Raw genomic sequence first — 27,601 nt, forward strand, 5'->3', positions numbered from 1 at the left:
CCATATCAACATAGTTACCAGACCAACTAGGGTGATTGCTTCCTGATTCACAACCAGTGGATGAAGGGAGCATTTTTTTTTAGCATCCATGAAAGACAGAATAATTTTATTCTCCAGATGCTCCCCATCAAACATCTTCTTTCTCTCTTTTTAACAAAGTTTGGATCATAATGCCATCCCAGCCACTGTAACTAGGGCCCATCCCTGGAGCTGCTGTGAGATTAGTCCCAACCAATCTGTATGTCCCCATCAGAAAGGGAACAGAGAGAACGAATGCTGGTGAGGCAATCACTAAATTTCCATGATTACAAACATAAGCATCCTCAAACAATATCACACCACGGAATTAGTCTCATGAAGACACCGCTGCTACTAACAATGTGCATAGAAATTGGAGCATAAACTGCTAAGAATACAGGCTGTAGAGGCCAGAAACCAATGGAACTGCACCACTGCAGTTTCTGGAAGCTGAATGTCCTGTTGCCTCTGTTCCCGGTCTTGCCAGAGTAGACTCTATAGAGTTCTTCCTTCTTCAAGTCACTGTATTTAATTCAAACAGGAGCTGGTGCATCCTGCAGGCAGAGCCTACAGCTTGAGCCAATGTACTGGTTTCAGGAGAAGCAGGGGAGAAACTGTCTATTTCATCCCAGAGTGGGAGAATGTCACCTGTGGCATCACAGGCAGAAGATTCCAGATTCTGGATTCTTTTGCATTTGCTTTAGTTCTGCTAAAGTCTCCTGTGTGTGATCCTCAGAAAGCCATATGAGGGTTTTCCTCAGAACCTAAATCCTGTGAGTAAAGAATGCACTAGTGCCGAAACATTTGGGGCAAGAACAAGCATCAGTCACAACCGTCAACAATCACTCTCAGTTTTAACTTCTTTGGGGAAGCTGGTTACCATACTTAAAACACTTGTATTCCATTTTGTTTTGTTAGTAAGACAAACATGTATTGCCTTTATTCATACCAAACCTGTAGACTTTATACAGAATAGTTGCACTATTACCTCACTATGCCTATAAACATTCATCCTGGAAAGATTAAATTTAGACCAGCAAATGTTTATTCAGCTCATAATAAATGCAAGACCTTGTGCTAGGCACTGGGAGATGACAAATTTGTCTTAAATTGTCACTGTGGTGACTACTTAGTCGTTATTTTAATTCCTTCATCATGGAAAAATTGGGTATTAACTATTCATGATCTACTTTTATATTTCACTGTCAATTTTCCATTATTTCCAATTCTACAGAAGAGCTGCATAATCTTCACAATACATTTTTAGAGGTTAATCTTACTATAATTTCTCTTTTGTTCATATCACAAATATGATTTTGGAATCCAAGGCAATAGATTATTTGAATAGAAAATGCAGCTATTAAAGATGTAAATTATTCTTATACTCAAGTTATTACTATTATTTTTGTGACAAAGGAATGTTAGAAATTCACAAATGTTTGTGTATGTTTTAAGGGGATTTACTGTTTATGCTTGTGTTTGATGCTAACATATTTAGTAAGTGTCAACAGCAGAGAAGCCTTATAAGAAAACATTGACCAGAGCTCTATTTTAATGCTACAGCTTGGCACAATCCTATACTATTTGAACTGGATAAAAAGGTAAAGGTCAGGACACGTCTTTGAATTGAGCTTTGAATTGACTTTCATCTCCATATATTTGTCACTTTGTGATCCACATCACTTTTTCCATATTGATTCTATATAGGCTTTTCATGTTATACTCAAATCTTTTCATTTCTCCATCTGAAGCTAAGTCTACCACATTTGATCACAGGGGTGATGAGGCTATACTTTTTACTTTTATTTTCGTGGTGGTTAGCCATTACCTGGGTAAAGCTAGTAGTAGCTACAGAAGAAGTAACACTTAAGGCCTCCTTCTCTATGGTAAAACAGCCTGGGCCAGGCCTGGTGGCTCACGCCTGTAATCCCAGCACTTTGGTAGGCCGAGGTGGGCGGATCATGAGGTCAGCAGATCGAGACCATCCTGGCTAACACGGTGAAACCCCGTCTCTACTAAAAATACAAAAAATTAGCCAGGCGTGGTGGTGGGTGCTGGTAGTCTCAGCTACTCGGGAGGCTGAGGCAGGAGAATGGCGTGAACTTGGGAGGCGGAGCTTGCAGTGAGCCAAGATCGTGCCCCTGCACTCTAGCCTGGGCAACAGAGTAAGACTCCTTTTCAAAAAAAAAAAAAGAAAAAAAACAGCCTGGGTTTATCTGCACTAGCCGTGTAATTTTAGGCATACCTAACCTCTGTAAGTCTTAGATTTGATTCCTGAAAAAAAAAAAAAAAAAAAAAAAAACTAACAGTAGTATGTTTTCCACAGATGACTGCTGGTGAGAATTAAGTAACATAATATATTTAAAGCTCTTTGGCTGGGTATGGTGGTTCATGCCTATAATCCCAGCACTTTGGGAGGCCAAGGCAGGAGGATCGCTTGAGCCCAGGAGTTCAAGACCAGCCTAGGTAACATAGTGAGACCCTCATCTCTATTTAAAGATGATAGATAGAGAGATAGATAGATAGATAGATAGACAGACAGACAGACAGATAGATGATAGAGATGACAGATAGATAGAGAGATAGATAGATAGATAGATGACAGATAGACAGATTTCAAGCTCTGTCACACAGTCTGACAATTCATTTTTCTTAGGTAAATACCCATTTCTCTTTGGGTAAATACTTAGGAAATGAGTAAATATTTACCCATTTCTCTTGGGTAAATATTTAGGAGTATTTATCCATTTCTCTTGGGAGTATTTACCCAAGAGAAATGAAGGCATATGCCACCCAAAAACCTGTACACAATTTTTTAGCAGTTTTATTTATTATTGCCAAGAACTGGAAATAACCCAAATGTTCATCAACTGTTGAATGACCAAGCAAAATGTGATGTATCTATACTATGGAATACCTCTCAGCAATAAAAACGAACAAACAACCAATAGACGCAACAACATCAATGAACTTCAAAAGCATTATGCTCAGTGAAAGAAGCCAGGCTCAAAAGGTTACATATTTTAGGATTCTACTTATATGGCATTCTGGAAAAGGTAAAACTAGAAGGACCAAAAACAGTTCAGTGGTTGCCAGAGTCTAGGGGTGGAGGTAGGAGACTGACCACAAAGGGGTACAAGTAAACTTTTCGGAGTGACGAAAATATTCTGTATTTTGATTGGGTACTAGTTACATGACGGCACATATTCATCAAAACTCATAGAACTGTACACTTAAAAGGGTGCATTTTACTCCACGTAAATTATAGCTTAATAACCTGACATTTTAAAAAATCACTGATGATATTGTTATATATTGATTAAACATTTTAAAAACATCCTCATGAACAGTGTGTCTAGCACTCAGTGACATTAATGTTAGTTGTTGTTGTTGGTGTTGTTACCATTGACTAAGGTGACAAAAGTATAGAAAAACAAAAATAAATTAGAAAGTTTCATTTATTATAGAACCAAGATTAGGATCTTGTCAATGTAAGGGTCCAAAACTTTCATTGATTCTATAAATTCAATATTTTAATTTAATGAAGTAAAATGTCTTGTGTAGAATGTTGCTAAACAGTAATAATCATTACAAATAGCAATTCTGTTAATCAGATGTAAGTTGAATAATTAGGGCTGTGTGTGATGCCAACTCGGACGCCAGAGTGACAAAGCCTTTCAGGAGTTATCAGGGTGCCTTTCCACTTGTCAGATGTGCACACCTAGAAACTCAATTTTTATCAATGCACTCTGAGATGATAAGGTTACAGGAGACTGATTTACGTTAATGAATCTTGGAAGGCACTGATGTATAAACCCAATGTACAATGTATCACTCAACAGAACGATAACTGCCACAGTACAGTGCGCTGATGTGATCATCACATTTTTTCCTTGTGGGCAGGTCTAAATGGGAGCCCAGCATTAATCAGCTTCCTCGGTGGGCAGGGGGTCAGAATAAAGGAGAAAAGTTAGTGTTAGAGGACACACAACCCAGGTCATAGTAAAAGTTCCACAAATCATTCCTGTTCCTATAATTCACCAGATTCAATGTCTTTCTTTATTAAACAATGTGGGATAGAAACCAATATAATCCTGTTGGTAACTCTCTTTTATGTAGATTTCATGTTCCTCACTCTTTAGTCTTTCTGCAGATCTGGTACATTACCATTGAGAGAATCAGCTTTCATGATGACAGTCACTTCTGTTCCTTCCTCCCTGAGATTTTGCCTTTATTGAATTTGGTGTTCTGAAGTCCCCTCCAATGCACACTTATAGATATTATCTGATGTTACTTCTATGGATAATCTCATCCTTTCATGGATTGCTTTTGCTAGTTTAACAATCAAAGAGTGTTTTGGTTGCCTATTGCCCCATAACAAACCACTCCCAAACTTGGTGGTGTAAAATACCACCAATCATTTTATTATTAACTCCCACAAGTTTGGGAAGTTGCCTGGGCTCAGTTAGACGGTATTCACTCAGAGTGTCTCACACACTTGCTGTCAGACAATGGTTGACACTCAAATATTCTGAATGCTTGATGCTCACGTGGCTGGCATGTGGGCTGGGACCACTCAAACAGCTGGAGTTTGGAACTTCTAGGGACCATAGGAATGCTTCTTTGTCTCTGTGTGGTCTCTTCAGCATAGCAACAGCAGGGTAGCTGAACATCTTACGGATGGCCCAGGGCTCCAAAGGCTTGTTTCCTAAGTGAGAGAGAGCCCGGCTGAAGCTCTATTACCATTCATTCTCTAGCCTCCGAAGTCTCAAAGCATAACTTCCACCATACTCTAATTGTCAAGACAAACACAAAGTCCTAGCTAGGTTCAAAAAGAGGGTGAGTAGGCTCTGCTTCTTGATGCGGATGTGGCCAGGTTCTGAAGGAGAATATGGGACTGGAAATATTATTGCAGACAGTTCTGGAAAACACAATCTGCCATGAAAGGCAATCTCAACTTTCAGTTATTAGAGGACTGAGGGTATTTTATTACATACCAGTCAGATGCCTATTTTCAGGAGCACTGAATACTAAATATACGGCCCCTCTTCCACAGCCTCTACACAGCCCTGTGAGGTAGAGTGAAAGTTACAGGAATGGCAAATGAATAAATGAAGACATCAAGATGATTTAAAAATTCATAAACTTCCCACAAAATATAATATGGTGATATTTTGGTATCTCTGACTCTGATCTAAATAGACAAATGTTTTTCAAAATGATACTTTGATTTAGAAAGAATACACTATCGATGTTCCTTTTAAACAAGTATTTGAGTAAAAGCGATGTTTCCAATGTGTGTCAGAAAGTGAATACTTGCATATTTCTGCATGGTTAGAGCTGAGCTTTCCAAGCAAATTTTACTGGGACCCGGTTGAAAGACAGGTCTTGGAAGTGAAATGATGACTGACTAGATGATAAAAGATTTTCCTTCCAGGAGGTTTGTGTTTTCATTTCAAGTGGGGGGTGAGACCCAAAGCCTTTGAGACATTCCAGAGGTTGTAAACTCAGAGATGGTTGTGTCTTCTTTCCCCATGGAGACATGTATTTATATTTCAAAGAGTAGCAACCCAGAATCCTCTTTTTTTTCTCAAGGAGAATTTGTTTACATTAGGGAGATTCAGTTTGCTTCTCATCCTCAGAAGGGGAAATTTTATACAAGCTCCCAGGTTCATATTTTTGGGGCTTCCTCACAACAGTACCAACCCCATTACATGTAGAGTGGCCTCCAGCTCTGGTCACATCACTCCAAGGGGAAGAATAGGGAAAAAGGGGAGCTGAGGAGATTGTTGCTGTGAGTAACTAACAATCTGTCAGCCCCAGAAATGTCATGTCTATATAAATACAGAAATAAAAAATTTATCAATATGAAAACAGTATAAAATATACCCAAATATGTCTATTTAAGTATATTATTTTGAATTCTCTTTTTCTTACTGATAAATTTAGTGTTGCACTGGTTTTGCTCACAGAGGAAGTTAGAATTCACTGAAGTTTCTTTATGTGTACAGTTAAGTGGCTTGTAGTATATTCAGAGTTTTGCAGCCATCACCAGAGTCAATTTCAGAACATTTATATTCCCCCCAAAATAAACCCCATTCCCATTACCAGTCGCTCTTCATTTCTCCCCACCCAGCTCCCAGCCCCAGGCAACCACTAACCTACTTTCTTTCTCTCTAAATTCTTCTATTCTAGACATTACATGTAAATGGAATCATACAATATGTGATCTTTTGTGACTGGCTTCTTTCACTTAGCATAATGTTTTCAAGGTTTGTTCGTGTTGTAGCAGGTATCAGTACTTTATTACTTTTTATTTCTAAGCAATATTCCATTGTACAGATGTACTGCTTCTGTGTATTCATGCATCAGTTGATGGACATTTGGGTTGTTTTCACCTTTTATTATTGTGAATAATGCTGTTATGTTATTCATGCATGTACAAGCTTTTGTGTGGACATATGTGTTTATTTCTCTTGGGCATATACCTAGGAGTGGACTTGCTGGATCAAATGGTAAATCTATATTTAATATTTTCAGAAACTGCCAGACTGTCTTCCGAAGTGGCTATAATATTTACACTCCCATCAGCAGTGTGTAAGTATTTCAGCTTCTCTACATCATCACCGACACTTACTATGTCTTTTTTATAGCCATCTTAAGGGTTTGAAGTGGTAATCATTGTATTTTTTAGTTTGAATTGTTCATATACTATCTTACTTTTATTTGTATGCATTTGGCAACTTTTGTACAAAGCACCTTCACATAAACTCTTTGTTTCAATTGGTGTGTGAGATAGATATTATTTTCTCTAAAATCAAAAGGGTTGAATGTATTGCCCCAAGTCATATAACTAATAAATGGCATAGCCAGAATATTCTTCAGCCTAGGTCTTCTCATTCAAACCCTCAGATATTTTTCGTTTTCTACCCAAATAGGCTGATCAAGTGATCATTTCTTTGGTCTTAGAGATGTGAGAAGGGAGAAAAAAGCAACCAGTAATGATCATGACTATTCTCTATCTTCACATTTTGTTATTTGAGAATCAGCTACACATTTTCACCATCTCCTTCCATTCTACCCAATGTCAGAAGGAACTTGATAAGGAAGTTGCCTGTTGAGTAGTCACGTTACATGGAATGATCACCTTTTCTTCCCATCTTCATTGCCCCAGTTAAAGGGGAGATTGCTTTCAGTTTCTGAATACCCATGGAAGGACATGGTTATATTATGTCATATCATTATATCTGACCCAGTTTCTAAGGATCCAGTTGCTGATATAAATCCAAGGTTGGATCTTGCTTCATACACTACCTGGCTTAAATCCTCACCCAGTTTTCCGGGGGTTTCAACTGTGTTAAATTTCCCTCTTTCTCGTTCTGAGAAAATGTTCTCATGAAAAAACAACAACCACCACCTCCTTATCTCCTCCCGCTATCTTTGGGAATTTTGGAGGCCTGGTCCAGCAGGGTGTCTTCCAGCCACTGCTCAGATCATCTCCAGGCTCTGCTGTTCCTGGTGACTCCATCTCTGGCACCTCCTTGCATCAGTTCACAACTGCTCCAATCCTACCTTCTGTTTCTGGAGCTGCTTCTTCCCTCTGTTAGGCTTCAAAGGACCTTCTCCCACTCATCTGAGAAGGTTTGCATATGGTCCCAAAGTCTGTGCTTCTCAGGGTTCCACATTCTCTATTTTGCTGCCACCAGGGAAGATTTAACGCAAGATATCCCAGAGATGAACCAGGAAGCTACTCACTATAGTTCCACACATGGCACCAATGTGCCTCCTTCTGAAAGGAATCAGAATGTGCTTTCTCAAAGGAAGCCTCTTTAGCATTAGGATTATTTTGAGCTGAAGACAACTGAGAATCAGCGGATGCTAGGACAAGTTCTCTGCCCTTCCCTTATGTGACTAAGGGCAAGGCGTAAATTTCCCATTGAGGAAGGTACCCTGACCCTGCACCCACCACCCTGTACCAGGAAGAGAAAAGGGAATCTTGTCATCAAAAATGGGGCGTCAATACCAAGATGAGTTTGCATAAACAGACCTTACTAAAATAGCTCTTATGTTCTGTCAGTTCCCCCATATATTTCCTAGTCACTTCCCCGCAGTTTACCATCCCTTGAAGCCCAAACTCTCTTTTGTCAAGAAAGGAATACAAGCTTCCTGGTCAAACCACTTCTCCGAGCTTTACTTATTTTCTTTACCTCCTGTGCCCATAAAATATTAATACAAATTGTGTGCTTTTTCTCGTATTAACATGTCTTTTGGTAGTTAAGTATTTAGGCACCCAGTTTCTGAACCCAAGAGAATAGAGAAAAAAGCTTTTCTTTCCAGATGCTTCACTAATGGCAACCTTATGTTCAGAAAGGGAAAATCACCTTTAATTTATCCATATCAGGCTACTTTCCCTAGGGACTAAAAGATATTCTTTGATATCTCTTCTTTACCTGGATGTCTTAATCCAAGGGGCCATGATTACAGGTCCTGAAGTCCTTTTGACTGGACCTATCATAGGGGTAGAAAAGCCTTACTTCCCAGAGAAGACAGGCACAGACCCAGTAGGGATCAGGGTGCCTATTTCATGTCAATATAGTATGAGATTAAAAGTTTGATGGAGTCAGAAATTTTTTATTTGTCTCTTCCACAGTGCCTTTTTAATAAGTGTCAGTTGAATTCAATTCTATTAATCCACAAAGATCCAATTTAAAGACACTGAAACTCTCTGGCCTGCTTAATTTAGTTTGCATCTCACCATTTACAGGAACTACTTGTGCTAGAGACCACAATTCAGAAATGGAGTATTTTACTATTGATGTCAGTAGGCAAAGGCACACCATTGCCCTGCCCCTGAGTGGGCCTATTTATTATTATTATTATTATTATCATTATTATTATTTAGACAGAATCTTGCTCTGTCACTCAGGCTGGAGTGCAGTGGCATGATCTCAGCTCACTGTAACCTCTGCCTCCTATGTTGAAGTGATTCTCCTGCCTCAGCCTCCCGAGTAGCTGGGATTACTGGCGCCCACCACCACGCTTGGCTAATTTTTGTATTTTTAGTAGGGACCATGGATCTATAATCACCACGTTGGCCAGGCTGGCCTCGAACTCCTGATCTCAGGTGATCCGCCTGCCTCGGCCTCCCAAAGTGCTGGGGACCTATGTTTTAAGGACATTTGAGGCAGGAAAGCCCAATGATTTAAAACCTTCACATGTAACCACTACATTTCCTCTAATCTTTGAAAGTAAATCACGAGCTTTTGTCAGTCCCACTTTCACTAGGTTTTCAGGCAAGGCTGTGGATCTGAGCTACAGAGACAGTGAAATGAGGCAGGGCTAACAGGTTTTTCTCATTACTGTTATAGTAGTAGCAACACAATTACAGTCATGCACCAAATAAAAATGTTTTGGTCAACAATGGACCACATATACAATGATGGTCTTATAAGTTTATAATGGAGCTGAAAATTTTCTATCATCTAGTGATGTGGTAGCCATTGTAATGTCATAGCGCAACACATTACTCATGTGTTTGTGGTAATGCTGGTGTTTGTTTATAACAAACCTACTGTACAAATAGCACATACAATTATGTACAGTATATAATACTAGATAATAAATAGCTATGTTACTGGTGTATGTATTTACCGTGCTAAACTTTTTATTGTTACTTTAAAGTGTACTTTTGCTTTTTTTGTTGTTTTTTAGAGATGGGGGTCTCACTACGTTGTCTGGAGTGCAGTGGCTAGAGTGGAGTGGCTATTCACAGGTAAGATCATAGCCAACAACAGCCTTGAACTCCTGGACTCAAGCAATCCTCCTGCCTCACCTTTCTGAGTAGCTGGGACAGGCACGCACCACTGTGCCCAGCTACTTATTTTAAAAAAGTTAACTGTAGCCAGGCGCAGTCGCTCATGCCTGTAATCCCAGCACTTTGGAAGGCCGAGGCAGGAGGATCAACTGAGGTCGGGAGTTCAAGACCAGCCTGTCCAACATGAAGAAACCCAATCTCTATTAAAAATATAAAATTAGTCAGGCGTGGTGGCGCATGCCTGTAATCCCAGTACTCGGGAGGCTGAGTCAGGAGAATCACTTGAACCCGGGAGGCGGAGGTTGCGGTGAGCCAAGATCGCGCCATCACACTCCACCCTGGGCAATGAGAGTGAAACTCTGTCTCAAAAAAAAAAAAAAAAAATGTTAACTGTAAAACAGCCTCAGGCACATCCTTCAGGAGGTATTCTAGAAGAAGGCATTGTTATCATAGGAGATGACAGTTCCATGTGTGTTACTGCCCCTGAAGACCTTCCAGTGGGACAAGATGTGGAGGCAGAAGACCATGATATTGGAGATCCTGTCCCTGTGTAGGTCAAGGCTAGTGTGTGTGTTTGTGTCTCAGTTTTTAACAAAAAAGTTTAAAAGGTAAAAAATTTAAAAATAGAAAAAAGCTTACATAATAAGGCTATAAAGAAAATATATTTGTACAGCTGTACAAAGTGTTTATGCTTTAAGCTGTGTTATTACAAAAGAGTCAAGTTTTAAAAAATTGAAACGTTTATAATGTTAAGAAGTTAGAGTAAGCTCATTTTATTATTGAAGAAAGAATTTTTATTATAAATTTAGTGTAGCCTAAGTGTATAGTGCTGATAAAGTGTACAGCAGTGTATAATCATGTCTTAGGCCTTCACATTCACTCATCAGTCATTCACTGACTCACCCAGAGCAACTTCCAGTCTTGCAAGTTCCATTTATGGTAAGTGCCCTATAGAGGTGTACCACTTTCAATCTTTATTTTATTTTATTTTTTGAGACAGAGTTTCACTCTTGTTGCCCAGGCTGGAGTGTAATGGCGCAATCTCATCTCACTGCTACCTCCGCATCCCGGGTTCAGGAGATTCTCCTGACTCGGCCTCTTGAGCAACTGGGATTACAGGCGCCTGCCACCACGCCTGGCTAATTTTTGTATTTTTAGTAGAGATAGGGTTTCACCATGTTGGCCAGGCTGGCCTCAAACTCCTGACCTCAGGTGATCCACCTGCCTCGGCCTCCCAAAGTACTGGGATTACAGGTGCGAGCCATCGCGCCCAGCCCATTTGAAATCTTTATAGCATATTTTTATTGCACCTTTTCTATGTTTAGATATGTTTACAGACATAAATACTTACCGTTGTGTTTTAGTTGCCTATAGTATTCAGTACAGTAACATGCCATACAGGTTTGTAGTCTAGGACCAATAGGCTATACCTTTTAGCTTTAAGCAACACGTGACTGTACTTGGTAAGTCCCAACATACGGCCAGCACAGGAGGCTACTCAATTGGTTCCCCTGATATGCATGGAAGATGAGACCCTATGAATAAGTAAAATTGCACTGAACTGAGAAAGTCCATCCTGTGTTGATTCTATCCTCAAATGTAAGCTGCCCTCCAGCAAATTACATAGACATTCAAGCAGGAAAGCCAGTTAAATATCAATCCTCAGAGAACAGTGATGTTTCCTGAATAAGATACCTTACCTCTTAGCAGCACTCAGTTTTTTCCTCTTGACTCAATTCTCACCTGCTGAGATACAATGATGCTCAGATCAGATAATGTAATGTGGCTGCCTAGATGAAAGTAAAATCCCATCACAGAGGGGCATTTACACTGGTGAACTGACATAACAAATGGTAACTGCACTTTAATTGGTCTCCATTGTTTAAATTCACAATTACTTTTGATTAGGATATGTTTACAGCAAGATGAGAGACCAAGTAATCCCACAAAGGAAGATATATATTATTCACATTTGTCTGAAAAATTAAATATACTTTCAGAATTATTCACAACCTGATATTTCAGCAAAGCTAGTTGTTCCCAGAATGGTGTTCAGCAATTACAAAATAAAGACAGGAAAGGAAATATCCACATTATAGGTTATTTCAATGACTTGGGAATTTTCTCATATGTAACATTTATAGACATTTCCATTTAGCCCTAGTTTAAGTCACTCATTAACAGATATAAGAAGGAAATTAAAAAGAAGGAAAGAACAGAAGACTTTTTCTTTTCAAGGTAGCTATAGAGATTGTGTCACCCTTAAGAGTCAAGCTTAGGGAGGAAATACTCTTAATTCCTTTGCTCATGTATTAATTTATTCAAAACACATTTGTTGAACTGCTAGGGATAAAAATTGGTGCAACCTACTTTGGAAAACTGGTGATTTCTATGAAAGCTGAAAATATGTGAAACCTATTATTTATCAGTTTTTGCCTTAGAAATGCAAATATATGTGCACCAAAATACATTGTTAAGAAAAACTGATGGAAGGCCCTTAGGCTGAATTGGCTCAAGTGCCTTGGGTCTTTTACATAAGCAAGCAAAAGCCCAACTCAATGAAAACAGTAAAATGAAACGTAACTAATCAGAAACCACCAAACTAACCTCTAACTAAGGACTTTCCACTTTAACCAGTCAAATATATTTTCTTGGTCTTGCTTCCAAGAACACCTTATAAAAGTTTTCCCCTCATGTCCTGTGAGTAGAGCCCAACTGCTGGTGTTCTAATGCTGCCCAATTCATGAATTGTCTGCTGAAATAAACCCTTCAAAATTTTAATGTGTCTAAATTTATCTTTTAACAACTTGTGTAAGAATGTTTATAGCAACACTATTAACACTATTTATAATAGTCCCAAACTAAAAACTTAGAAGTCCAAGAACAATTGACTGGATAAATTATGGTGCATTTATATAATAGAAAGTGATCAAGCTAGGAGAATAAACTACAGCCATACACCCAAAAATACTTAGATGAATCTTACAAACATAATGGCTTATGAAACAAGGAAACACAAAAGGATGCAAATTGTATTATTCCATTTACATAAAGCTCAAAAATAGGCAAAATGAATGTATGGCATTAGGAATCAAGATAGGTGTTAGCTTCGAGCAAGTGAGAGGCATTGAAAGGAAACATAAGGGGTGCTTCCAGGGCTCTGTAAATGTTCCATTCTTTGATCCAGAGTGCTGGTTACATGGGTGTGTTTACTGTCAGAAATCAACTGAGCTGTACATATATGACTTGTGTAATTTTCTACATTGGGTAATGTTAACTTAAAAGTTTACATTAAAAAATAAACCAAACAATTTTGTATGTGCTGGGTACTGAGTGACAGAAGAAAATATTGTATGAAGACAGAGCCCTGTAGTGGCTCACAACCTTGAAGGGAGACTGGCATTCAAGGATGTGATTTTAAATAATAGTGAATCACTGAGAGATAGTGTGGAAGCTCCAGAGCAGGGGCCTTGAAGTGGGCAATAGGAGTAGGGAAAGAAATCAGGAAAGATTCCTGAGGGAGGTGAGGTCCATCTGATGCTGAAATGACAACCAGGAATTATATGGTCTAATAAAGCCAGTAAGGTAGCTATAAAGGGGGAAATCCTGAGGCGCCCCTGAAAACAGGGAATATAGAGGAGCCTGTTAGTTCCAAAATGGGGGTTTTAACATTTTTGCAAGGTCTTTGACTGTGTCTCAGTTAATAATAGATGAAATCTTGAAAGTTTCTGCCTGAGAATTAAGATCACCTATATCAACACCATTGTAAACCTACATGGGATATGGCACCATTTTTTAATTTCCTCCTCTTTTCCCTACTAAGAGATTACATCTCTTTTAATCACTAACTACTCCACAATGTTTACACAGAAATATGCACCTATGGACTTGAGTTTTGTAGGATTTATTTAAAGCCGGCGAGCTTAAGTCCTTCTAAGGGAAAAAGCATTCTTCATTATGAGCATCTCAAGAACTTACAGCAAATTACTGTCCTTTTGCAGTTTGATTTATAATTGAATTAACCAACCTCTTGCTTGGGTGACCTTAGCTTGTTCTCTGCAGCCTCTACCTGCTGGCTCAGTTTCAACAGTCTGTTTGATGAGCAGCTCCTTGAGAGGAACCAGAAAACATCCCACCCACAGTGCTTGTTAAGGGAGCTTGACCTGAAGCCCAGAAATTAAGGTTTTAATATTCTTATCTCAAGAAAAAGGAGATACTTAAAGTGCTTCTTTTAAATACTCAGATACTAAGGCTTCTATACTCCAACACAATAGGGTTTCTTTCTTGGGAGTTGCTGAGTCATACTCATCCATTCCTTTTTTCAGTAACTAAACTAGAATATTTGACAAAATCCTTTAATTCTTGTTCACATGCACCTCCCCTCCCCCACAAGGCTTGGGGCGCCTACTCAAATTAAGTCCCAAAGATTGATCACTTGGGTATCCCAGTTCTTCCAAGTAATTGCGCAGATTTGGCTGCAATACGTCCCTGGGTCAAAGCTATATATTGAAAAAGAGCAAGCTGTATCACCAAAAAGGAGATGGGATTTGCAAAATCCCTTCTCTAGAGGAGAAGTCATAAACTGAAGTCTTGGGATAAGGCAGAGGGGAGGAAGAGATGGAAAAGCTGATCTGAATCTGTCAAAATCTTGCTCAGTGTTGCTTAGGATGCGTCAGGCAAGTGCAACAGGGCCACACTCCAAAGAAATCCAGAAGTGGAGAGTTGTGGTACTCAAGAAGATAAGTATTATCAGGATCACATGCAGGAGAAGCTGGGTAGACAGCATCCTCTGGGCTCAGGCAAATCTGCTGTGAATACCATAGCATTGCTGCTTTTGCACTGGGCCCAGGACTTGACTGTGCTGAGAGGCTTCTCCAAGCACCATGACACGGTAGTCAGGTAATCAGGGGCAGAACAGCAAGCAGTACCAGGGAGTCCCAATTCCCTGCCTAGGGCTTTGCCTGGGCCAGTGGGATTTCAGGAATCACAGCACCCACCAGCTCACCAAATATTTGAATAGAAAAATTGGTAAGAGGCTAGTTTTAGCAATGTTGTAGACTAATCTGAAAATTGTCCATCTACCAAGAAATGCCAAGAGAACATAAATTCACATCCTTATACATTTTCATTTGAGAATAGTAGAAAGTAAAGAAAATTCCCAAAGGCCAAAAACAAAAAGGAAACTGGAAACCAGAGTAGAAAATGCATGAGATGATGCTGTGGCAGCTGTGGAGATAGGATGGTGCCTGCTTCCACTACCTAGGGGCTTGGGTGTTAACCCCATATAGGAACAGGAACTGGGACTTACATAATGAGGCAGGGAGGACTAAAACTGTGTCCATTTCTCTTCCACATGAATCCAGGATTCTTGAAATGGACTGTAAAAGTCTGGAGTCAAGACTTTGTGTTTCCTCTCTAACATGTAAAGAGCTTAGAAGTTGTTGCTACTGCCCTTACAACAAATTGAAGCTGGACAAACTGAAAATCAATGACTTTTCTTGGACTCACTATAGAGCTGAGTTTGCAGAGTAAACCACTACCCTGAAATCTGGAGAGGCAGGTGCACCCATAGAGTCTCAGCTGAGATCCAATTACCTGAAATAGAAGCTGCCATTAGGAACACTTAAATGGTAATTTTAATGAATTGCTGGAAGCTGAGTGTGGAATAACCTGAGGTTCAGAAACTCCTGGAAGACATAGTCTTGGGGCCCAGGTGGGGCACATTTTTCAGGGTCATTACCTCCAGGGTCTCTACCAGATTCTCCTGGTGAAGATCTAAGAGAGATTCCCTGATGACTCTGACTCTGGCTGGGACGAGGGTACGGGGTGGGCCAGGAGATCATTGTGAAATACACCCAGAGATCTCCTGGGGAAAAGACTTTACCAGAGCCTTATCCCAGATAGAGAAAGTACATTTCTCCAACTCTAGCTCCCTTTAATCTTCTTGTTTTCTGTAAAGGGGCTTGGGGCGTGGGGAGGGAGAATAGAAGTCAGGGTTTAAGGAAGTAGATTGGGAACACCGCAGCTAGGAAAAGAGTTGGAGACTGGTGCTGGGGGCAGGACAGGGGAAGCTATACTATTGGAGAAATATTTCTGAAGGTAAAAGACTTGAAACATAGACTCAATAATGGACTGAGATTTAATTTAATTGGAAGATTATAGAACATTTTCCCTCCCATACATCTTAGTGCCACACTATCGGGGCTCCAGAATAACACCGGATACAGCTAAAGGAGCTGCAATACACAGACTGAGGGTAATGAAAGCCCAAAGTCACGAGTGGACACAAAGCAAGGACACTAGACGAATTTGAAGCCTCTGGCACCTATAGCTGCAGAAAACATTAAACACAATCTGTCTTAATCTGTTCAGGCTACTATAACAAAATACCTTAGACTGGGTAACATACACAAAGGAAATTTTTTTGTTCACAGTTTTGGAGGCTGGAGTTCACCATTCAGCATCTGGCAAGAGCTTGGGTATCAACCATTTTTGCTTTGAAGATGGTGCCTTTTCACTGCGTCTTCACATAGCAGAAGGGATAAATGAGCTCCATTGGGCCTCTTTTATAAGGGCACTAATCCCATTCATGAGAGTTCCGTGCTCAAGACCTAATCACTTCCTAAAAGCCCCATCTCTTAATACTATTGCACTAGGGATTAGGATTCAACATTTGGGGAGAACACAAACATTTAGGCCATAGCACAGGTAAATTCCTAGCCAGATCCTCATACAGTCCTGTTTACCTCAATCCATATTACCTGACACAACATTTTCAGCTTTTAACAAAAGATTACAAAGCATACCAAATGGGAAACAAAAATACAATCTGAAGAAATAAAGCAATCATCAAAGTCCAATTCAGATATGAAAACGTTGAAATTATAAGACAGAATTTAAATAACCATGATTAAAATGGTAAAGGCTCCAATGTAAAGAGTATCTACTGTCACTGTGAAAAAACAGAGGGCAAATGTAAGCAGAGACATGGAAATTCCGTGAAAGAACTAAAAGGAAATATTAGAAATCAAAAACTTGGTAACCAAAATCAAGAATACCTTTAATTTGCTCAACAGTAGATGTTGCACAGATAAGGAAAAAATTAGAGAGCCTTAATATAGGTCAACAGAAACTTCTAAAACTACAATGCAATGAGAAAAGAGAATGTATGTATTTTTTAAAGAAATTGTGCTCACATTTGCCTTTTTTTCTTTTTTTCTTATATGAATTTACAGGGTAGACATGTAATTTTGTTACATGGGTATATCGCATAGTGATGAAGTCAAAGCTTTTAGTGTATCCATCACCCAAAGTAACTTTATTATCCACCCCCTTCCAATTTTCCCCACTTTTCCAAGTCTTTACTGTCTGTTATTCTATACTCCATGTCCATGTGCACATACTATTTAGCTCCCACTTGTAAGTGAGAAGAGGTGGTATTTCTGTTTCTCAGTTGTTGCACTTAAAATGATGGCCTCCAATTCCATCCATGTTGCTGCAAAAGACCTTTCCTTCTTTTTTATGGCTGCATAGTATTCTGTCATATATAGTTATATAGTGTGTGTGTGTGTGTGTGTGTGTGTGTGTGTATACACACACCACATTTTCTTTATCCAATCATCTTCTAATGGCCACTAAGGCCAATTCCATTTTGGTATTGTCAATAGTACTGTGATAAACATGAGTGAAGGTATCCTGTTGGTACAATGGTTTCTGAGAAAAGATAATTTAAAAAGGAGAACAGAACATTCAAAAAAATTGTAGAACAATTGCAAAAGGCATAACGTGTGTAACTGAAATACTAGAAGAAGAAAAAGAAGATAGTAAAGTAGAAAAAAATACTTGGAGTAATAATGGCTGACATTTTCTCAAAAATAATGACAGACGCCAAACCACAAATTCTGAATGCTCAAGAAACACCAAGTGAACACCAAAAATGGACTAAGCATATCATATTCAAATTGTATAAAACCAAAACCAAAAAGAAAAATATTGAAAAAAAAACAGGGGAAAAATCTTATCTATAGAACACGAAGAATAATAGTTATAAAAAATATTCTGATTGCACACCATGCAAGCATAAGAGAGTGGAGTAAAAGACTTAAAATGCTGGAAAATAACCCTGCCATCCCAGCATTCTATATGCAGCAAAATTATCCTTCAAAACTGAAAATGAAAAAAAGATTGCTTAAACAAAAACTGAAGGAAGTCATCATCTGTTTTGCAAGAAATGTTCAAATATTCTTCAGGCAGAAGAAAAATAATACATGTTAGAAATTTAGATCTTTAGAAAGAAAATCATCAGAGAAAGAATAGATGAAAGTAAACCATAAACCATACCAATTTATCAGGTGATCTAAGAGATAATTTCAAACAATAATTATACCAATTTATTGGGTAATCATAGCATATCAATAAGTGAAATCAGGCCAGGCGCGGTGGCTTGCACCTGTAATCCCAGCACTTTGGGAGGCCGAGACAGGCAGATCACAAGGTCAGGAGATCGAGACCATACTGGCTAACCGGTGAAACCCCGTCTCTACTAAAAATACAAAAAATTAGCCAGGCGTGGTGGTGGGCACCTGTGGTCCCAGCTACTCGGGAGGCTGAGGCAGGAGAATGGCATGAATCCGGGAGGTGGAGCTTGCACTGAGCCAAGGTCGTGCCACTGCACTCCAGCCTGGGCAACAGAGCAAGACTCCATCTCAAAAAAAAAAAAAAAAAAAAAAAAAAGTGAAATCAGTGAGTGAAATCAGTGACAGCAATATCTTAAGTCACAGGAGAAAGGAATTTAAAATATTCTCTTGTAAGGTCCTTGCACTACCCTTAAAGTAGAATAAGGCTATTTGAAAGTAGACTTGGATTAGTTGTAGGTGTATATAACAAACTCAAAGGAAACTACTAAAAAAGTTGTGTAAAAAAAGTGTAATTGATATTCTAAGAGAAGAGGAAAAATTTGAAATAATATAAAATGCTCAATTAGAAGCAAAGAAGGCAGAAATGGAAGAGGAAAAAAGAAAGTATAAATGCAACAGATAGAAAAGTTATAAACACGATAAATATTAATTCAGCAACATCAATAAGTTGATATTTAGATGTAATTATCTAAATACAGCAGCTAAAAGACAAAGATTGTCAAAGTGGGTTTTAAAAGATCCAATTATATATTGCAGCAAGAAACTCACTTCAAATATAAAAACCCAGATAAATTGAAAGTAGAGATAGAGAAATATATAACATGTTAACGCTAATTTAAAAAACTGGAGTATCTTTATTAATTTTAAGCAAAATAGACTTCAGAATAAAAATGAGTCAGTATATATTTGTTATTATTTGAATAGGAAGGAAAATACCAGAAGAAATACATAAAACAATTGGAAATGATTGCCTCAGATATTGGATGATGAGCCAGGTATCAAGTGCTTTCCATTATAATGGTAGTGGTACAATTTGATTCTTAAAACTATGTGTGTGTATGTATTACTTTCATATAATATTATTTAAAACAGGGTATAGTCATATAAATGTATCCTCTTAGCAGATTAAAAGAAAAAAACCATATAATCTTCTAGTAGATGAAGAAAAGAGCATATGATAAAATTCGGCATCTTTTAATGATAAAAAGTCTTAGCAAAATAAGAAGAAAACTTTCTAAACCTGATAAAGGATATATAAAATAGGAACTCACAAAAAACTCATAGCAGACATAATTCTTAAAAGTAAAACATTAGAAGCATTCCCTTTGTAGTTAGAAAGAATCTTAGGGTTTCTTTTATCACAGATTTTACAAAACATTATGCTGGAGATTCTAAACAGTACAATAAGATAAAAGAAAGGTACTAAATTTATAAAGCTCAGAAAAAAAGAAAACTATCACTACAGGTAATATGATTGTCTCCAAATGAAAACTGAGAATATACACCAAATCTCTTTAAGCTAATAAGAAAATTCAGCAAAGTTGCTGGACCCACAATCAACTCACTAAAACTGATTTTATTCGTATGGACCAGTGACAAATATGTAATTGAAGGATACCATGCGCAATAGCAGAAAAACTCCAGATATTGAGGAATTATGCCAACACAAGATGTGCAAGATCTTTACGAAGATATATAAAAGACCTAAATAAATGAATAAATGAACAAAATACATAAACACAAAGTCATATTGTTAACATCTGCCAATAGGAAGGTGGACAAATAACATGGTTTATTTAAAAGTTGAGTGCTTCATAGCAGTTAAAATGAATAAGTTATAACTACATGCATAAATATTGATAAACCAAGAAAAGGTAAGTTGAGTATAAAAAGCACATTATAGAGTACAAAATTATACAACTTGTGTATTTTAAAACATGCAAAACTGTATTTTGTTTATAAATACACATATGTAGTAAAAATATAAACATCAAATATTGGATGGAAGTTACTTTTGGAGTGGGGAATAGGACAGTATTTTCCAAGCTTTTCACATGTAATAATTACCTGGAGAGCTTACAAAATACTAACGGCTGCCTCTCCCAGACATTCCAGTTTAATTGGTAGGAGATGAAACCTGGGAAATAGGAGTTTTAAATTTCTCCAAGTGATTCTAATGTGTAGCAAAGTCTGGGAAAGAGTATGAGTTAAGGGCAGTGTCGTTATAAAGGTAGCTTCAATTCTAATTGTGAATTTCTGTTTCTTAAACTAAGTGTATTAGTCCATTTTCACACTGCTATAACTGAGACGGGATAATTTATAAAGAAATGAGGTTTAATTGACTCTCAGTTCCACATGGCTGGGGAGAGCTGAGGAAACTTACAATCATAGAGGAAGACAAAGGGAAAGCAAGGCAGGTCTTACGTAGTGGCAGGAGAGAGAGAGCACTCAGTGGAAACTGCCACTTTTAAAACCATCAGATCTCGTGAGAACTCCCTCACTATCACGAGAACAGCATGGGGGAAACCAGGGAAACTGTCCCCATGATCCAGTCACCTCCCACTAGGTCCCTCCCTTGATACATAGAGATTACAATTTGAGATGAGATTTGGGTGGAGACACAGAGCCAAACCATATTAATAAGTATTGGATGAAATATCAAAAAATGGTAAGACTTAAAGTTAGGTGACAGATATATGGGTATTTGCAATATCATTTTCTATATTTTTCTGCTTCCTTGGATTTTCAGAAATGGGAGGGAGGGAAGGAAGAAAGGGAGAAAGGGAGGAAGGGAATCAGATTCTATTCCTACTGACTCAGTCACTCATACCAGTGCTATATCTAGCTGTTCAGAACAGAAAATCATACCAGTTCTCTAGTTCACCTGTTGCCTGTTTACCAAATTTGTTGCCACTTAACTGGAACACAAAAGTGGTGGCAAGAAAAAAAACCCTGGAATGCTGCCCTTGTTAGCTAATCCTGGTCCTACACTAATGGAAAACACTCAGCTCAGAGTACATGGTACATGGTAGCAGCTGAATGTTTACACATTTTGCAACAGATAAGTAGAATTATTTCTGGATTCTTATTGTGACATTAATCATTCAGTGTGAGCCTACTGTGTGCAAGACACAATAATAATAATACATTTTTGTTATTAAAAAATAATAATAATAACACATTGGCTGGGCATGGTGGCTCATTCCTGTAATCCCAGCACTTGGGGAGGCTGAGGCAGGAGGATCACTTGAGCCGAGGAGTTTGAGACCAGCCTGAGCAACATGGTGAAACCCTGTCTCTACAAAAATACAAAAATTAGCCAGGCGTGGTGGCACGCACCTCTGGTCCCAGCTATTTGGGAGGCTGAGGTGGGAGGATCACGTGAGCCCAGGAGGCAAAGGCTGCAGTGAGCAGTGATTGTGCCACTGCACTCCAGCCTGGATGACAGAGCAAGACCCTGTCTCAAAACACACACACACCAAACAAACAAACAAAACAAACACATGTAAGGCAAAAATATACTCTAACATTGTATAACAATCTCAACACTAACATTTGTTGGTGGACACTTATAGATTTACTAAAAGACACCGTCTTTTTTTTTTTTTTTTTTTTTGAGACAGAGACTCTCTCCCTCACCCAGGCAAGAGTGCAATGGTGCAATCTCGGCTCACTGCAACCTCTGCCTCCCAGGTTCAAGCAATTCTCCTGCCTCAACCTCCCAAGTAGCTGGGATTATGGGTGCATGCCACCACACCCAGCTAATTTTTTTTTTTTTTTTTTTTAGTACAGACGGGGTTTTGCCATGTTGGCCAGCCTGGTCTTGAACTCCTGACCTCAGGTGATCCACCTGCCTTGGCCTCCCAAAGTGGTGGGATTATAGGCGTGAGCCACCACGCCTGGCCAAAAGACATAATCTTAATTAAATGAAACCCATCTCTTCTTAATAACAGATAGAAATTCATGAAATTAAATGATAAAGTCAATGGTTTGAGAGTCATAGCAGCTATTACTTGAGGGATGTCAAGATGGGAATGTTGATTTATGTAGGAATATGGAAAGAAAGAATAAAATAAGCTCTATAAACACAAATTTTCTTGGGAAAACTGTCCTCTGGCAGAAAAAAAAAAAAAAAACGAAATGCTTCTCCTACCCATTTCTACCTGAAAGGAAATCAGTACAGTTGGATTAAACAATACATCTGAACCCTGGCTGCAAGTTGAGATCCTCTAGGGAGATTTTTTTAAATGTTAGGGTCCCCCACAAATTTAATGAATCAGAATATGCGTGGATATAATTTGTCAGTGAGGGTTCAGAACTAAGGACTTAAGTGAACAGGAAATTTAGAAAGATCAAATTAGGTGATTTTCAAAATAATTTACCAAGATATAAAAAAGAAGATACAAGATATAAAAAAGATATTAAGTTGTTGGAAACTCTTCTTCAAACCTAATTAAAGCAAGACAATTAAATATATAAAATTTGTGTTATGCTAGCTTAATCAAGGTTGGGAGGGGAGTGTTAGGTTTGGTAAGAGAGTAAATCGCATCTGTTCTTGCTCACACATCCTACCTTCTTTCTGTTCCCCAAGTTGCTGAGTGGTTCTGGACTCCTTGGAGCCCACATTTAATACCTCCCCTCTGAAAGTTTCAAACATCTCATTTGACAGGTTAGATATCTATGAAAAAATACACACTGACGATACAAAGAAAAAGAAGTCTCAATAATAAATGCAGTCCTAGAGTATTAGTCAGCGTTCTCTAGAGGGACAGAATTAATAGGAGAGATATATATATATAGATCTCTCCTATTAATATACTCTATTAATAGAGTATATTATATATGTATATTATATATATATATCTCCTATTAGATATCTATATCTATATAATATATAGAGAGTATATATAATAGAGTATATTATATATAATATATATTATATATATATAGTGGAGTAGTATTAACTCACACAAAGTAAGTATTAACTCACGTGATCACAAGGTCCCACAAGAGGCTATCTACAAGCTGAGGAGCAAGGAAAGCCAATCCAAGTCCCCAAACTGAAGAACCTGGAGTCTGATGTTCAAGGGCAGGAAGGGTCCAGCACGGGAGAAAGATGTAGGCTGGGAGGCTGGGCCCATCTAGTCTTTTCACGTTTTCCTGCCTGCTTTATATTCTAGCTGCGCTGGCAGCTGATTAGATGGTGCTCACCCAGATTAAGGGTGTGTCTGCCTTTCCCAGCCCACTGACTCAAATGTTAATCTCCTTTGGCAACAACTTCACAGACACACCCAGGATCAGTACTTTGTATCCTTCAATCAAGTTGACATGCAGTATTAACCATGGCATCAGGGAAAGATTATTAAATGTCTTATTAAGAGCTTTACAGTGAGGACTTATTTGTCCACAGTGGTTCAATATGAAGGCAGTAGGAGGGACTAGATGAACTCGCATGATTACACATTCACATCCGATATTCCACCATTCGGCTCTTCCTCCAACCTACTTTTCCCAGTAGGAGAGCACTAAGACCACTGGTTTGTGTGGGTTTTTTAAAGATATTAACTTAAGCTGTTAATTATTGTTGCTGTTTAATGGTTCACTTATGATAATTAATATATTAATTCTTTGTACTTGTGCCCTCAAGCAATTCTGTGAAGGGTGTAATTTTTTAAATTCAGTAAATACAGCTAACAAGCAGTAACTGTCCAAGCAGTACTACTTAAGTGCTATTTCATGAATTATAATATTTAAATTCCATTAACTTAAAAGGATTAGCTTCCAAGGGACTGTTGTCTTCTGATCCTACTTCATATTAATTACTTTTGCAATACCAATAACACTGGCATTTGCACAGCATCTTTCTTTCACTGGGTCTTCATTTATAGTGAAGATGAGAGCTTAAAAAAAGAAAGGCTAGCCTGGGCAACACAGTGGGATCTTGTCTCTACTAAAAATAAAAATTTAAAAAATTAACCGGATATGGTGGTATACACCCGTAGTCCTGTTACGGTAAGTTAGGTAGACATGAGCAGGGCAGGAAAGCCCCGTCCCCCATAAGGAATATCAGACAACTAAGAGGCAAAATAGCAGAGTTTAACTGGTATACAACCTTCCTCTAGGAATACTTTGCTGGTAAGGGAAGAATGCCCCTTAGTGCTTGAGCCCACTGGCCCAACTCCTGAGATCTTACTGGGAAGCTACTAATCACCAACTTCAGGTGTTTCTATCTATTGGGAGACTGCCTTTTCCCGGCACCACCTACAACCAATTATTATTCTAGAGAGAGTTTAACAACCACCTGACCATCACCTGATGGTTGCCTGATATTCCAGTGGGGTGAGGTGGGGGCCTTTCTGTCCTGCTCATGTCTGCCGGACTACCTGCTGGAACAGCTCTAGCTACTCAGGAGGATGAGGTGGGAGGATTTCTTGAGCCCAGGAGTTCGAAGTTGCAGTGAGCTACGATTGCACCACTTCTCTCCAACCTGAGCAACACTGCAAGACCCTGTCTCAAAAGAAGGAAAACGAGAAAAGAGAAAGAGGGAGAGAGAAGGGAAGGAGAGGGCAGAGAGACAGAGAGAGAGAGAGAGAGAGAGAGAGAGAGGAAAGGTCAATGTCCTCAAGTTTAATGAAATCCAACAACTATTTATGAAATGCCTACTATGTGCTGGACGTGTAGACAGATACAAAGATGTGAGTGACAGTCAGTGGTTCAAAGCAGGGTAATGGGCTCCAATTCATTGGGGAGCTACGATATACCAGATTTGTATATATTTTCTTTAATCCTCATGACAGTGGTGCAGGGTAGGAATCAAAATCTCTATTTTACACATGAGGAAAAACTAAAAAGAGTTAAACGCCTTGCTTACAATCACCCAGCTAATATTTGGCAAAACCAGGATTTGAACCCAGGCATAACTTGCTGGGAAATTCTGCCTTTTCCTCATAGAATATGTCAGCAGAACACATTGTGAAATAGGCAATGTTTGCCTTTGGTCTCCCTAGCACCCTTATTTTGTGTGATCCTATTTCGCTATTGGAGCTCTTCCCCTCCCCCACCCACCTTTTTTCTAGTACTTTCTTGGCTGTTCTCTGAATTTCAAGTACAACATAGAAACAATCTATTCAGAAAAGCTCTCCTCATTAAGTCCCCTACACTCTAGACCAGAGCTGTGCAATCAACTTTCAGCACATTCAGAAATGTTCTGTATCTGTACTCTCCAGTATGTCAGCCACTAGCCACATGTGGCTACTGAGCCCTTGAAGTGTAGCTGATGTGACTGAGGAACTAAATTATTTTATTTTAATTAATTTAAATTTGAATTTAAGATTAAATAGCCACGTAGGGTTAGTGTCCATCATTTTAAACAGCATAGCTCCAAAACATTCTCAACTCACTCTGTGCTTAAAATGTTCTTTTTCCATGTTTTGTTTTTCAGAGCCCGTTCTGCTGCGACACAGAATCACTTGCTCCATCTAATACATTGATGATGATTAATTTGTATGTGTACCTTCCAAAAAAGATGGTTGTGTTTGAACGGAGGCCTTCTGGACAGGAAAATGAAAGTTTTCAGATGAAATGACAGGCCACTTGGGGAGATATTTGATGATCAAAAGGGCCTTTAAACCTCATTAATTCCATACATGGGAATGGCCAGATGTTGGTCCCACTTAATTTTTTGTCACATTCACCCTTTATGATAATCGAGCAATTTGTATCACACACCTCGACACAGAACTCAGGTGTTTTCAAGTGCCTTTCAAAGTACTTTTCCCAGGGTACATGTATTCTGCTTTCTGCTTTTTTTCTAATAGCCCAAATAGTTAACACCAACTGGAGTGCCCAGTTTCCTGAAAAATACTGTTGACAGGAGCCCAAAAGCAATAGCCCCCACCTGCCACAAACCTGTAGCAGGTCTCCAGGAGATGCTAGAAGCTACAACAGGCTCTCCGCCCCAGGGATATTGCATTTTCTCCCTAGAGTTATGAACGGGAAAGTTTTCAGAGTACAAAATTGAAGGCTTTTACAGTATAAAATTGAAGAGGAACAAAGTGTATAGCTGAGGCACAAAACCGGACACTAAGGGCTGACCTCAGCCAATTAAGAGATTTTGAGAAAAAAGAAAGAGGCAGAGGGCTGGAGGAAAGGTGGATCTGGAATCAAAGCAGAAGCCAAAATCCAAGGACCAACAAAACAAACTCCAAATCATGTCCAGGTGGGAGAGAACAAGCTCCAAGGGGTTTACAAAACAGTTCAAAGTTTTGAAGTTGGTTTTAGGGTCCATTGGTCTGAGAGTACCTTCGCTTTCTGGAAGGTAACTTGGTCTGAACTTAACATGGCCTAACATGAGGATCTGTGAGGATTTTTCTTGCTACACATCCTTTCTTTCGTGTGTACAAATTGAGTGCAGATCCCTAAACGAGCTACATGCTGTTGGTCATTAACTTCAGGAAACTGACATGGGTCCGCCTAAGGAGAAACTCAGAGAGATGGGCTCTCCAGAACAAATGTGTTTATTTGGCAACAGCAGGGGATGGCAATACAGGATATGCGTGCTATGACAGATCATAGGCACATCCAAGGGGGTAGGGGCAAAGGGGAAGCTTTTAAAGACAAAGAGAAGTCCATGTGAGTTGCTTTTTGGTAAGGTTCATTGGTCACAAGCTCATGGCGGTTAGTGTTTGTTCGCTGGTGGAGACTGTTGCTAAGTACCTGTCCCTGTGTAGTGGCTTATCCAGAATACTGCCATCTCGAGGAAGTTCTTGAGATAGGTCCTGTTACTGATCTGTGTGCTAGAGTGTCTTCTGTAAGGCCTGTTACAGGCATGTGTGCGTAAAGGCTTCTTCTTCATGGCCTCCCCTGACTCCGTTTTGTTACAGTTTGACATAAGTAACTCCATTTTGGCACCAGCACCTTTCACACATGGTAGGGAAAGAAAGGTAAGAACCCACAGAGAACAACTGAACAGAATTCTTAAACAGATGCCTCCAAATTTTTACTCAAATACGACTTAGGGAAAACCATCCTTCCATCCTTGTAGGTATCATCAGTGTTTATTCTCAGAAATGTTTTAATTCCTCCATTCAGAATCAGCAGACCTTCACTCTGGGTTACTCACATAAAAGCACCACATAGCTCAATTCTTACTGAAATTAGAGGGTTGCCCTCCATGAAGAACATTAGGGCTTATTCGTCTATCCATCAGACACAGACAGCTCTTGAGGTATCTGAAGCCTGTCTCTTCAGGTACACAAAGCATTACAGCATTAAGTCAGCAGAGCGAAGGACCATGATTTTACAATGAAAATAATAATTTAGGCGAGTAAAATAAAACATCCTTTTAGAGGGT

General features: G+C 38.9%; 1 long non-coding RNA gene across 1 annotated transcript; it reads left to right on the forward strand.

Moving 5' to 3' along the window:
* Nucleotides 1-720: 720 nt before the first annotated feature.
* LOC129058325 (uncharacterized) lies at nucleotides 721-26,491 on the forward strand. The gene is made up of 4 exons (XR_008523427.2): nucleotides 721-791; nucleotides 6,559-6,615; nucleotides 9,730-9,790; nucleotides 25,691-26,491. It is a non-coding gene; the product is annotated as an uncharacterized LOC129058325 (long non-coding RNA).
* The last annotated feature ends 1,110 nt before the right edge of the window (nucleotides 26,492-27,601 follow it).

Source organism: Pongo abelii, chromosome 2 (genome assembly GCF_028885655.2).
Source record: "Pongo abelii isolate AG06213 chromosome 2, NHGRI_mPonAbe1-v2.0_pri, whole genome shotgun sequence".
NCBI lineage: Eukaryota > Metazoa > Chordata > Mammalia > Primates > Hominidae > Pongo > Pongo abelii.